The sequence below is a fragment of the Hyla sarda genome, chromosome 12, assembly GCF_029499605.1.
Source record: "Hyla sarda isolate aHylSar1 chromosome 12, aHylSar1.hap1, whole genome shotgun sequence".
NCBI classification, from domain to species: domain Eukaryota; kingdom Metazoa; phylum Chordata; class Amphibia; order Anura; family Hylidae; genus Hyla; species Hyla sarda.
Window position 1 is genome coordinate 26504671 of NC_079200.1, and position 13127 is coordinate 26517797.

The 13127-nt window shown below is 47.2% G+C and overlaps 1 long non-coding RNA gene across 1 annotated transcript in view; it reads left to right on the plus strand.

The window, feature by feature from the left end:
• Positions 1–7348: 7348 nt before the first annotated feature.
• The window catches only part of LOC130296859 (uncharacterized), a 39632-nt gene continuing 33853 nt past the window's right edge, over positions 7349–13127 (plus strand). The window contains exon 1 of the long non-coding RNA XR_008849313.1: positions 7349–7433. This is a non-coding gene — a long non-coding RNA (uncharacterized LOC130296859). The remainder of the gene's footprint in view (positions 7434–13127) is intronic.

A 13127-nucleotide genomic window follows, 5' to 3' on the forward strand; every position in this document is an offset into this window, starting at 1 on the left:
AAGAGATCACGAAAAATTTCATTAACAAAGTCTTGGAAGACGGCAGGGGCGTTGCACAGGCCAAAGGGCATGACCAGATACTCAAAGTGTCCATCTCTAGTGTTAAATGCCGTTTTCCATTCATCCCCCTCTCTGATGCGGATGAGATTATAAGCACCTCTTAAGTCCAGTTTGGTAAAGATGTGAGCACCTTGGAGGCGATCAAAGAGTTCAGAGATGAGGGGTAGGGGGTAGCGGTTCTTTACCGTGATTTTATTAAGACCGCGGTAGTCAATGCAAGGACGTAGAGAGCCATCTTTTTTGGACACAAAGAAAAATCCGGCTCCGGCAGGAGAGGAGGATTTACGGATAAAGCCTTTTTTTAAATTTTCCTGGATGTACTCCGACATAGCAAGAGTCTCTGGGGCGGACAGAGGATAGATTCTGCCCCGGGGTGGAGTAGTGCCCGGGAGGAGGTCAATAGGACAATCATAAGGCCTGTGAGGAGGTAGAGTCTCAGCTTGTTTTTTGCAAAAAACATCCGCAAAGTCCATATAGGCCTTAGGGAGACCGGTTACAGGGGGAACCACAGAGTCACGGCAAGGGGTACTGGGAACCGGTTTTAGGCAGTCCTTGAAACAAGAGGGCCCCCAACTCTTGATCTCCCCAGTGGACCAATCCAGGGTTGGGGAATGGAGTTGAAGCCAGGGTAGTCCAAGGAGGATTTCGGAAGTGCAATTGGGGAGGACCAAAAATTCAATCTTCTCGTGATGAGGTCCGATGCACATTAGAAGGGGCTCCGTGCGGAAACGTATGGTACAGTCCAATCTTTCATTGTTTACACAATTGATGTAGAGGGGTCTGGCGAGACTGGTCACTGGGATGTTGAACCTGTTGACGAGAGAGGCCAAAATAAAATTTCCTGCAGATCCAGAGTCCAAGAAGGCCATAGTAGAGAAGGAGAAGGCTGAGGCAGACATCCGCACAGGCACAGTAAGACGTGGAGAAGCAGAGTAGACATCAAGGACTGTCTCACCTTTGTGCGGAGTCAGCGTACGTCTTTCCAGGCGGGGAGGACGGATAGGACAATCCTTCAGGAAGTGTTCGGTACTGGCACAGTACAGGCAGAGATTCTCCATGCGGCGTCGTGTCCTCTCTTGAGGTTTCAGGCGAGACCGGTCGACCTGCATAGCCTCCACGGCGGGAGGCACAGGAACGGATTGCAGGGGACCAGAGGAGAGAGGAGCCGGGGAGAAAAAACGCCTTGTGCGAACAAAGTCCATATCCTTGCGGAGCTCCTGACGCCTTTCGGAAAAACGCATGTCAATGCGAGTGGCAAGATGGATGAGTTCATGTAGGTTAGCAGGGATTTCTCGTGCGGCCAGAACATCTTTAATGTTGCTGGATAGGCCTTTTTTAAAGGTCGCGCAGAGGGCCTCATTATTCCAGGATAATTCTGAAGCAAGAGTACGGAATTGTACGGCGTACTCGCCAACGGAAGAATTACCCTGGACCAGGTTCAACAGGGCAGTCTCAGCAGAAGAGGCTCGGGCAGGTTCCTCAAAGACACTTCGAATTTCTGAGAAGAAGGAGTGTATAGAGGCAGTGACGGGGTCATTGCGGTCCCAGAGCGGTGTGGCCCATGACAGAGCTTTTCCAGACAGAAGGCTGACTACGAAAGCCACCTTAGACCTTTCAGTAGGAAACTGGTCCGACATCATCTCCAAGTGCAGGGAACATTGGGAAAGAAAGCCACGGCAGAATTTAGAGTCCCCATCAAATTTATCCGGCAAGGATAGTCGTAGACCAGAAGCGGCCACTCGCTGCGGAGGAGGTGCAGGAGCTGGCGGAGGAGATGATTGCTGAAGCTGTGGTAGTAGCTGCTGTAGCATCACGGTCAGTTGAGACAGCTGTTGGCCTTGTTGCGCTATCTGTTGTGACTGCTGGGCGACCACCGTGGTGAGGTCGGCGACAACTGGCAGAGGAACTTCAGCGGGATCCATGGCCGGATCTACTGTCACGATGCCGGCTGGCAGGTAGTGGATCCTCTGTGCCAGAGAGGGATTGGCGTGGACCGTGCTAGTGGATCGGTTCTAAGTCACTACTGGTTTTCACCAGAGCCCACCGCAAAGCGGGATGGTCTTGCTGCGGCGGTAGTGACCAGGTCGTATCCACTAGCAACGGCTCAACCTCTCTGACTGCTGAAGATAGGCGCGGTACAAGGGAGTAGACAGAAGCAAGGTCGGACGTAGCAGAAGGTCGGGGCAGGCAGCAAGGATCGTAGTCGGGGGCAACGGCAGGAGGTCTGGAACACAGGCTAGGAACACACAAGGAAACGCTTTAACTGGCACAATGGCAACAAGATCCGGCGAGGGAGTGAAGGGGAAGTGAGGTATAAATAGGGAGTGCACAGGTGAACACACTAATCGGAACCACTGCGCCAATCAGCGGCGCAGTGGCCCTTTAAATCGCAGAGACCCGGCGCGCGCGCGCCCTAGGGAGCGGGGCCGCGCGCGCCGGGACAGGACAGACGGAGAGCGAGTCAGGTACGGGAGCCGGGATGCGCATCGCGAGCGGGCGCTACCCGCATCGCGAATCGCATCCCGGCTGGAGACGGTATCGCAGCGCACCGGGTCAGTGGAGCTGCCCGGAGCGCTGCGGTAGCGAGAGAGAAGCGAGCGCTCCGGGGAGGAGCGGGGACCCGGAGCGCTTGGCGTAACAATGCACAACTCCCGGGACGTGACATCATCATTGAGCAGTTAGACAGAAAACTTCAGAAGCTAATAACTATTGGAAGGATTAAGATTTTTTAATAGAAGTCATTTACAAATCTGTTTAACTTTCCGGAGCCAGTTGATATATATATATATATATAAAAAAAAGGTTTTGCCTGGAATACCCCTTTAATGCAACAAAATCCATCGCTGCCTTCCTCACCCACAAGGTTCCTAGGCCCCTGGGCTTGTTTGCCTTCGCTTCCCTTGCATCGCTTTGTCTTCACATAGCGGCATTAGGTTTTCCTATTGTGACAATACATTTGCAAAGGAAAATTGTTACCACTATAGTAATGAAGCAGAACAAAAAGTAAGTGACAGCACAAAAAGAGCAAAGCAGAAAAATGGACTTCAGTGGCCCCAGCGAGCAAAGAGATCGTCCCAGGCCTACTCTGCATTTCCTGACCTCTGGTGATAGCAGAACAAAGACAAATCATGATATCCCAAACCAAGTCAGAACGAATTAATCACTTACTCAACATATAAAGACGACGTAGACAGGAAAAAAACAGGGGATTTAGAGTGGAGCGCTGCTGCTTGTAAAGAACAGGACTCGGTAGCCGCGGTTGCACAGGACAAAAGGATTTAATGAATAGAAAATGATAGGACAACGCGTTTCGGCGCTAACAAGCGCCTTCCTCAGGTCCACAGAGATCAAGTGAGTGCGTCCTGTAGGCGGCATGTCAAAAACTATGTAGGAACATGTCAACTATGTATTAAACAAAGTGTGTACATAAACCCTTTTTGGTCTTTTTTGCTATGATTTCCAATAATGTCTTTGTGCAACTTCTCTTGTGCCTTGGATTGAAATGTAGAGATGTGGTCTCCAGACTGTGAACCTCCAGATGTTGGAGTTTTGCATCTGCTGGAGGTCCACAGTTTGGAGACCACTGAAGTAGAGGAAATGTCATCTGCAACCGCAGTTGCTCCGCAGGTAGGGTTGCCACCTGGCCGGTATTTTACCGGCACATCTGGTATTTTGGCTGCCCTGACGGTATTTTTATGTTAAAAATACCGGCAATGCAACGGCCGGTATTTATCCAACCAATCCTCCAACTCCCGGAATGTTGCACCATAACCTATACCAGTGTTTCCCAACTAAGGCACCTCCAGCTGTTGCAAAACTACAACTCCCAGCATGCCGGGCATGCTGGTAGTTGTAGTTTTGCAACAGCTGGAGGCACCCTTGGTTAGGAAACATTGACCTATACTATATACTACTATATAGTCCAACATGCTAGGAGTTGTAGTTTTGCAACAGCTGGAGGCACCCCTGGTTGGAAAACACTGACCTATACTATATACTACTATATAGTCCAACATGCTGGGAGTTGTCGTTTTGCAACAGCTGGAGGCAACCTTGGTTGGGAAACACTGACCTATACTATATACTACTATATAGTCCAACATGCTGGGAGTTGTAGTTTTGCAACAGCTGGAGGTACCATTGGTTGAGAAACGCTGACCTATACTATATACTACTATATAGTCCAACATGCTGGGAGTTGTAGTTTTACAACAGCTGGAGGCACCCCTGGTTGGGAAACACTGACCTATACTATATACTACTATATAGTCCAACATGCTGGGAGTTGTAGTTTTTTTTATTTATTTTTTATTTGGGGCAGCTGCTGAGTCACAGGCTATATCAGGGCCTGCTGGGCGTTGTAGTTAATAACTCAAAAAGTCCCATCAAAACAAAAAATGGTACTGGTAAATACTGCAGATCGGGGCGCAAAAAATCATCCCTCATACAGCCCCGTATAAGGAGAAATAAAAAAGTTTTAGGGGCCAAAATAGGACAAAATTTCCCCCCGCATATGTGTATCTTGTGATGTTACGCATATATAATTAAAATTTACAAAATTAGCATGGGCGGTATTTATTTATTCCTTTTTTTTTGCAAGAAAAGTGGCGACTCTATCCGCAGGTGAGAAGACAGACAGCAATGCCAGGGTTGATAATTCAGGTAGTAACCAAGAATCCACAATATTATTGTCAGGATCCGGACTGGTATGCAGCGAGGACACTGGTGGTGGATCCTCTGTGTCAGTGGGGTGATGACGTGGGCCGTACCAGGGGAACGGAGTCTAAGGGGTTACTGGTTTTCACCAGAGCCCGCCGCAAAGCGGGATGGACTTGCAGCAGCAGGTAACCCCCAGGTCGTTCCACCCGATAGCGACTCAACCCCAACTGACGGCTGAGACAGGTGTGGTACAAGGGACAAGGCAAGAGCAAGGTCGGACGTAGCAGAAGGTCAGGACAGGCAGCAAGGATCGTAGTCAGGGGCAACGGCAGAGGGTCTGGAACACTGGCTTGGGAACACACAAAACGCTTTCACTGGCACTAGGCAACAAGATCCAGCAATGACAGGAAGGGGAAGTGGGTTTATATGAGGAAGGCACAGGTACAGGTACTGATTGGGCCAGGCGCCAATCAATGGCGCATCTGGCCCTTTAAATCTCAGAGAGCCGGCGCGCGCGCGCCCTAGGGAGTCGGGCCGCGCGCGCCGGGACTGAGCAGACAAAAGACGGGGCAGGTGAGGAGATTGGGATGCGAGCTGCGGGCGGGCGCGTCCCACTACGCGGATCGCATCCCCGCCGGTGACACTACTGCAGCGCTCCCGGTCAGCGGGTCTGACCGGGGTGCTGCACGGAGGTGAACGCCGCGAGCGCTCCGGGGAGGAGCAGGGACCCGGGGCGCTCGGCGTAACAATTATCCTATGGCTGCGTTTCAATAGCTAGTTACATAGGAACTTAGAGACTTGGTACCCAGGAACTACCTATCGTACCGTTCGGTGCTTTATGGACTTTTTCCTGTGGTTCATGAAATGGAGGCCATCCAGGACGCTATATGACTGGCCAGGAATCGCCTCATCTACAACAGGGAGGATATGTCCTTCCAGGACTGCCGCAGGCTGGTCCACAGCCAGCTTAGAGACGATTTCATCTTGTGCTGTCCGGACGTTGATGAAGAAGAGGATTAACGCCCCTCTGCTTCCCCTACCTCCCCATACGTTGGCCCAGTAGTTTGACCCTGTGATCCGCCCCCACCCCCACCCCTATTGTTCCCACGCCCCTCCTCGATCACAGACTGTAATAAGTTGTTGTTTTTCAACTTTGTTTTTCCGATATCGAGTGATGGAGCGGAATGTTAGCGTAGCATGTGGTGCAGTGTATAGCTTAGGGAACCTGTGCCGTATATTGTACTGTCATGCTTTGTACGATTGTAATTTATTGTAAGATTTGTAATGACAATTGAATGACGAATAAAGCTCTTTCAATATCTTGTTACATAGATGTGATGTTTGTGAAGGAAGCATTGTTAGTGTGGAGCACAGATCATCCTCAGCACAAGTCATTTTTCATTCTACATCCATGGGTCGTTTTTTATTCCCGGATCTCGACAGAACATCCTAATCACATTCTCAATGATTGCAGCCGGTTACAGCTTGGAGATGAAGGTAGAGGGAGCTTCATGGAAACATCTAAAGGAGAAATAGCTGTCTCTACTTATCACTTAAAGGGGTACCCGGTGGAAAACTTTTTTTTTTTTTTTTTTTATCAACTGGTGCCAGAAAGTTAAACAGATTTGTAAATTACTTCTATTAAAAAAAATCTTAATCCTTCCAGTACTTATTAGCTACTGAATACTACAGAGGAAATTCTTTTCTTTTTTGGAACACAGAGCTCTCTGCTGACATTATGACCACAGTGCTCTCTGCTGACATCTCTGTCCATTTTAAGAACTGTCCAGAGTAGGAGAAAATCCCCATAGCAAACATATGCTGCTCTGGACAGTTCCTAAAATGAATAGGGGATAAGATGCCTGATCGCAGGGGTCCCGCCGCTGGGGACCCCCACGATCTCCCTCCTGCACCCGGCATTCGTTTTGAGCGTCGAGTGCAGCTCCGGAGGCTTGTTACGTCATGGCCATGCCCGAAGTTCGCTCCATGCACCGGATGTCTGGGGTGCCGCAGCTTAGACCGTTGTGTGGTGCCTTGTGGGTGTGAATGGTGATCGGGATGTTGCTGTGCAGGTTATAAATGGTGCTATTAACCATTGTCAGTCGTGACGCCAGGGTGAGGGTTAAATGCTGTATGACTTGGCCTATCGCCACCCTTCCCAAGGACGATAGGTGTTTGCAGAATAAAGTATTGTCCACAACCAGAGCTTCGCTGAAAACTTGCGTAAACTTTACTGAAGATTTTCTGTAGCATGCGAACATAAGAACAGAGTCTATAAACAGCTTGGCTGAGATTGACCGTTGGTTGGGTCTTTTAGTAAGTTCTTTAGCTTGTAGAGATTTAGTATGCGCAGATCTGCTGGATTTAGGGTTATGCTTAGGTCCAGGGTCCTTGCCAATAATTGCGGAGAATTTAGAAGAACTCACTGTGTAATTCAGCCGAGGCCGCAAGGCTTTGGCCTAGTAATTGTTGTTGAAAGTTGCGGAGGTCCTACCTCATTCAGTGACAGCAACCCAAGAGAGAGAATAATGGCCGCAGCTCCCTTATATGGGCAGGGGCTGGCCGTTTTAGGATTCGTCCACAACATCTGTCAATCAGCTTTACAAGGCATTGTGGGTATCACATGTCCCATGAACCTTCAAAGGTTCTTTTGAACTACCAAAGAGACTAGAACATCGTCACGTGACCCGCAGGTCCTGCGACGCTAGCGCAAGGTAAGTACACTTTTTATATACATTTATTTACAGTTACTTTATAATATATTAACTATTTAAGGGGTGACTAGGGGAGGACTAGACCTGAGGACCCCATGGTTCCTAGGAACTCTAACTTTGGGGACCCACACCAAGGTACAGTATGTAATACGGTACCGGGACACCACAGTTGGATAGGGAGTAAGATGTCTATGGGCAGAGTACCCCTTTAAAGGAGAACTCCAGAATATAAAAATTGTCCCCCATACTGCCAGAATTCTGCATAGGAAATGTATTATGTATATATTAGAAGGAATAACGGAGCTCGAGAACACATGACCTGGTAGCTAAAGGAGAACTCCAGAATATAAAAATTGGCCCCCATACTATCGGCAGTAAAAAAAAATAAAGAGGTACATAACTTCCTCCGCTCCCCCAGGGCCTCCGGTAACCGGTTCCGGTCTCCACCGCGATCCTCTTCCTGGTTGCTGGTGGTCGTCGAGTCATACTGCACTCAGCCAATCACAGGCCGCAGCGAAGCCCTGACTCGGCCGGCGATAGGCTGAGCGGCAGTATGAGAACGCTTCAAGACACAAAATTCTACTACCTGCTGCCGCTCAGCCTATCGGGATCAGGACTTCACTGCGGCCGGTGATTGGATGAGCGCAGTAAGACTCGACGACCACCAGCAACCAGGAAGAGGATCGCGGTGGAGACCGGAACCGGTTACCGGAGGCCGACGGGGGAGCGCAGGAAGGTATGTACATCTTTATTTTTTTACTGCCGGCAGTATGGGGGACAATTTTTATATTCTGGAGTTCTCCTTTAACTACCAGGTCACGTGTTCTCGAGCTCCGTTATTCCTTCGAATATATACATAATACATTTTTTATGCAGAATTCAGCTAATATCATTTCGCTCTTGATCAGTCTCTGAAGTTCAGTCTTGCTGGGAGACCCTGCTGTTTTTGTATTAAAGGAAGATAAGAAGTAAAATACGGGTTGCTGTGGTGAGAAGGATCACTTTGTTGATTTCTCACACTGAGCTGTAAAAAAATTAATAAAAAATGAGCACTTACCATGCACAGCCACAGATATTTGGCGCTGGAGTCTTTGAACATGTGGTGACACTCCTTGTCAACTTGGTATCAGTGTTGTATCGCCACCCGATATGGTAATAAGGGCCTAGACTGTCATCTGGGTGGTAACCACCATCCAATTATTATTCAGGCTCGCCACCCCACTGAAAACAGCGGTGACTGCCCCCTTTAACAATCTGTAGAACTCAACTGTGCCCATAGACTATCAAGGATGTGGTCAACACTGCTCAGTTGTCAACAGTACGTGACCCAAAGCGTATTCTTCCAGAGGTGACCACTCAGTTGTCAGACTGGGACTTAAAGGGGTACTCCGGTGAAAACCTTTTTTCTTTTAAATCAACTGGTGGCAGAAAGTTAAACATATTTGTAAATTACTTCTATTAAAAAATCTTAATCCTTCCAGTACTTATTAGCTGCTGAATGCTACAGAGGTAATTCCTTTCTTTTTGGAACACTGATGACATGACGAGCACAGTGCTCTCTGCTGACATTGCTGTCCATTTTAGCAACCGTGCATAGCAGATGTATGCTAAGGGCAGCATGGTGGCTCAGTGGTTAGCAATGCTGCCTTGCAGTGCTGGGGACTTGGGTTCAAATCCCACTAAGGACAACAATAAATAAAGTGTTATTATTATTATAATAATGTCAGCAGAGAGAACTGTGCTCGTGATGTCATCAGAGAGCATTCCAAAAAGAAAAGAATTTCCTCTGTAGTATTCAGCAGCTATTAAGTACAGGAAGGATTAAGATTTTTTAATAGAAGTAATTTACAAATATGTTTAACTTTATGCTGGGTGTTGTAGTTTTGCAACATCTGGAGGTCCGCAGGTTGTAGACCACTGTCCTATACTTTACATTGCACGGATCCCTCAACATACGATGGTTTCAACAAACGATGGTCCGTTTGGAACGGATTACCATCGTATGTTGAAGGACCACTGTGTAAACCCATCCCTGACCCCCTAAATGTACATTTTTGGATTATGTTTTCTCCCTTTTCCCTTTCATAGCATTTTTATAGAGTTGTTTTAGGGCTTATTTTTTGTGGGACAATTGTACTTTTTACTGGCACCCTTTATTTTGTGGTGCAATCATTTTTAATGCTGAATGTATTTTATGGGTCAGTACAATACCAACTATACCAAAGTTTGATCATTCGCTCGTTTTCTCTCAAACGAATAAACAACTAAAAATAGAAAATAAAATAAATGAGTTCATCGCCTTGTTCTGATCCCTATACATTTTTAATGTGTCCATCTGCTGAGCTCTCTGTGAGGGCTCATTTTTTGTGTAGTATTGACTTTTTGATGTTTTTAGACCCCCTAGGAGCCTTTTATAATGTTTCCCAAGCGCGGTCCTCAAGTACCCATAACATGTCATGTTTTCAGGATTTCCTTTGTCTTTCACAAGTGAAATAATTATGGTCAGTGTTAGAGATGAGTGAACTTACAGTAAATTCGATTGGTCACGAACTTCTCGGCTCGGCAGTTGATATCTTTTCCTGCATAAATTAGTTCAGCTTTCCGGTGCTCCGGTGGGCTGGAAAAGGTGGATACAGTCCTAGGAAAGAGTCTCCTAGGACTGTATCCACCTTTTTCAGCCCACCGGAGCACCGGAAAGCTGAACTAATTTATGCAGGATAAGTCATCAACCGCCGAGCCGAGAAGTTCGTGACGAATCGAATTTACTGTAAGTTCACTCATCTCTAGTCAGTGTATCAGGTATCATAGCAAGTGAATGGCCTATCCTTAAAGAGTACCTGTCATCAGGTGAAACTTTTTATATTGTCTTCTTTATGAAAAATGAAGCCTTATTGCAATACAGCTTCATAAAAAACAAAACAATATTTCCAGCAGTTTTTACCTGTTTAAAAACGGTCTTGTATGGTGTTCTGCAGGCGCTGCATAGCCCCCAGACCAGTGGCAGACAGGCACTGGTCCGATTTCCAGAAGTGCGGCTCTGCTCATCTCTCAATCATGCAGGCAGGAGCCGGCGCTGTGCGCGCCGTTCGGCTTGCACAGGGCTCTGTGAACACAGACATAACCACCGCCCCCCCTACCTGGTGTCCCCTCCGCCCCTCACTTTTGCACTTTTTCTATAACTTACGATCTTACTGATGCTCTGTTTGTAATGCAGCGTGCATGGAAGGCACTGTATGCCTGGCGATCTTTATAACAGAGAGGAGGGGACTCACAGCTTGCCTGCCATGATTGGCTCCCTGTTCTATGCGCGCTCCCGAGAACGGGCGCAGCATAGAACAGGGAAGGGCGGAAACGTTACCATGCAGGCTTCAGGTGATGTCACGCCTACCAGGTAACGCCCCCCTGCAGCAGCTAAAGTAGAGGGACAGTGAGCAGAGTTTAGAAAGCAATAACTTGAGAAATAATGGCCCACATTGAAAAAGAAAAAGTGCTATGGAATCAGGATGACAAGGGGAACACACAGGGAAGATAAGTTCCCCTTTTTTTCTTGGTGGCAGGTACTCTTTAAATAATGACCTGTTGGGGGTACTTGAGGACTGTGCTTGGGAAACACTGGCTTATATAGATCAAAGTAATGCATAGGCATTACATTGATATATTAGATCAGTGCTCTATTGGTACAGCCCCCGGGCTTCCCTGACAACTGACCACTAAACACCAGGGAAACATGCCAAAGAGTGTTTAAATGGGCACTGTCAGATCAAAAAAAAAATGATGAAAATGAAAGACCTTTTGTAATATGGTTGTTTAATTTTTTTTAAAAATATTTAATACAGAAAGCGGCCCCCGAAAATCACACCACTAGGGGTCCCCATACCTACTGGCACACTAATTATTCCTGCAGCAGCATCAGGCTTGTCCATGAGTCATGGACAAGAGATGACTCATGGACAAGGCTGCATGAGCAGACACACCAATCACCTCCCACCACCACAAGGGAGGGACACCCTCCTCTTAACACTCAACAATCACCTCCCACCACCACAAAGAGGGATACTCCCCCTCACACCACACACCAATCACCTCCCACCACCACAAAGAGGGATACTCCCCCTCACACCACACACCAATCACCTCCCACCACCACAAACAGGGATACTCCCCCTCACACCACACACCAATCACCTCCCACCACCACAAAGAGTCATACTCCCCCTCACACCATACACCAATCACCTCCCACCACCACAAAGAGGGATACTTCCCCTCAGACCACACACCAATCACCTCCCACCACCACAAAGAGGGATACTTCCCCTCAGACCACACACCAATCACCTCCCACCACCACAAAGAGGAAAAAGAGGGAGTTTTTTTTATATAAATCTAGGTGATAGGGGCATAAAAAATTAGATGTACATGGTCAGGAGTAACATATTAATTTTTTTAAACAATGGGTCTCTACTGCAAGTGGAAATAAATAAATAATATAACTTCTTTATACATAACTTGACAAATTATGCTGCAAGACGATATATAAAAAACACATCTCGATGTTACAGAAGGCATTTTGAAGTTTTGTATATACTTTATGTATCCACCATGATGTTCTTAAAACTTCCGACTTGGTAAGAGTCATAAGATCTGTCATACCTCTCCGGTTCCCAGTGAACAGGGTAATCGCATTAATTGGAAATGGGTTTACTTGCTGTGTTTTTTATGTTAATATTCAGCTTGTCCTTCCTCACATCCTCTAGACATCTGTGCTTGGAGCTGCATTGAGAGGCCCTGAAGATGTATAGTTTACAACAGTGGTCTCAAACTGTGGCCCTCAACTCCCAGCATGTCCGGGCATCCTGGGAGTTGAAGTTTTACAACATCTTGAGGGCCACAGTTTGAGACCTCTGGTTTACAAGTATCTAGAGATAAGGCCATGTCAGTAAAGGTAAAAAAGTCAGTAAAGGTAAAAAGCACCATAAGTCCCACGAAGGCAACAGGGCTCCCAAAGGGTTACACTGCGTCCCTTCTCCTGTGCTCCGTACTGTGTGTAATACCATTTTCACCTGCTCACTAAAAGACAGTTATCCGTAACCCGATGTCGGAGTGTTTCTTACTCCCCGTGTCTGGCCCAGGAGAAGTTGTCTCCACCTCGGACCGTGTATAGGCTAACTGTGCCCTGGCATCACGAAGTGATAGCAATTCCTTGCACTCCCGTGTCACCACTCTTCTAAATATTGTTCAGGAGGACAGCAGACATGAAGAATGAAAAGGAGAATATTTAAGCTTGTTTATACTTCTCCCATGCGAGGAGTTGGTGTCATAGTGAAATTTAGACTTGTGTACACCTATTACAACGAGGGAAGCAATGGATGATAGACGTAACTGTATCTGTTGTGGCAGGAGATTTCAATAAACGTGGCTCCCACTGTCCACCTTGAGATGTTCTCTCCTTAGGGATACAGGTATCACGTGCTCAGCGGAGCAGTCAGGTGTTCTCGGACAGCTGTCTCCTGTATACAGTGACTGAACAACTATTAACGCTCTATGTTATGGCCACAATTTCAATATTCTCAGGTCACCTGGCTGCGAGATCATTTTCAGACTTGCATTTCATACACTTTTTTGGAAACTGTTCATGTAAAAGCTTCTGGTGATTGTTTGAAAGCCATATTACAGTCTGATAATTTACATACC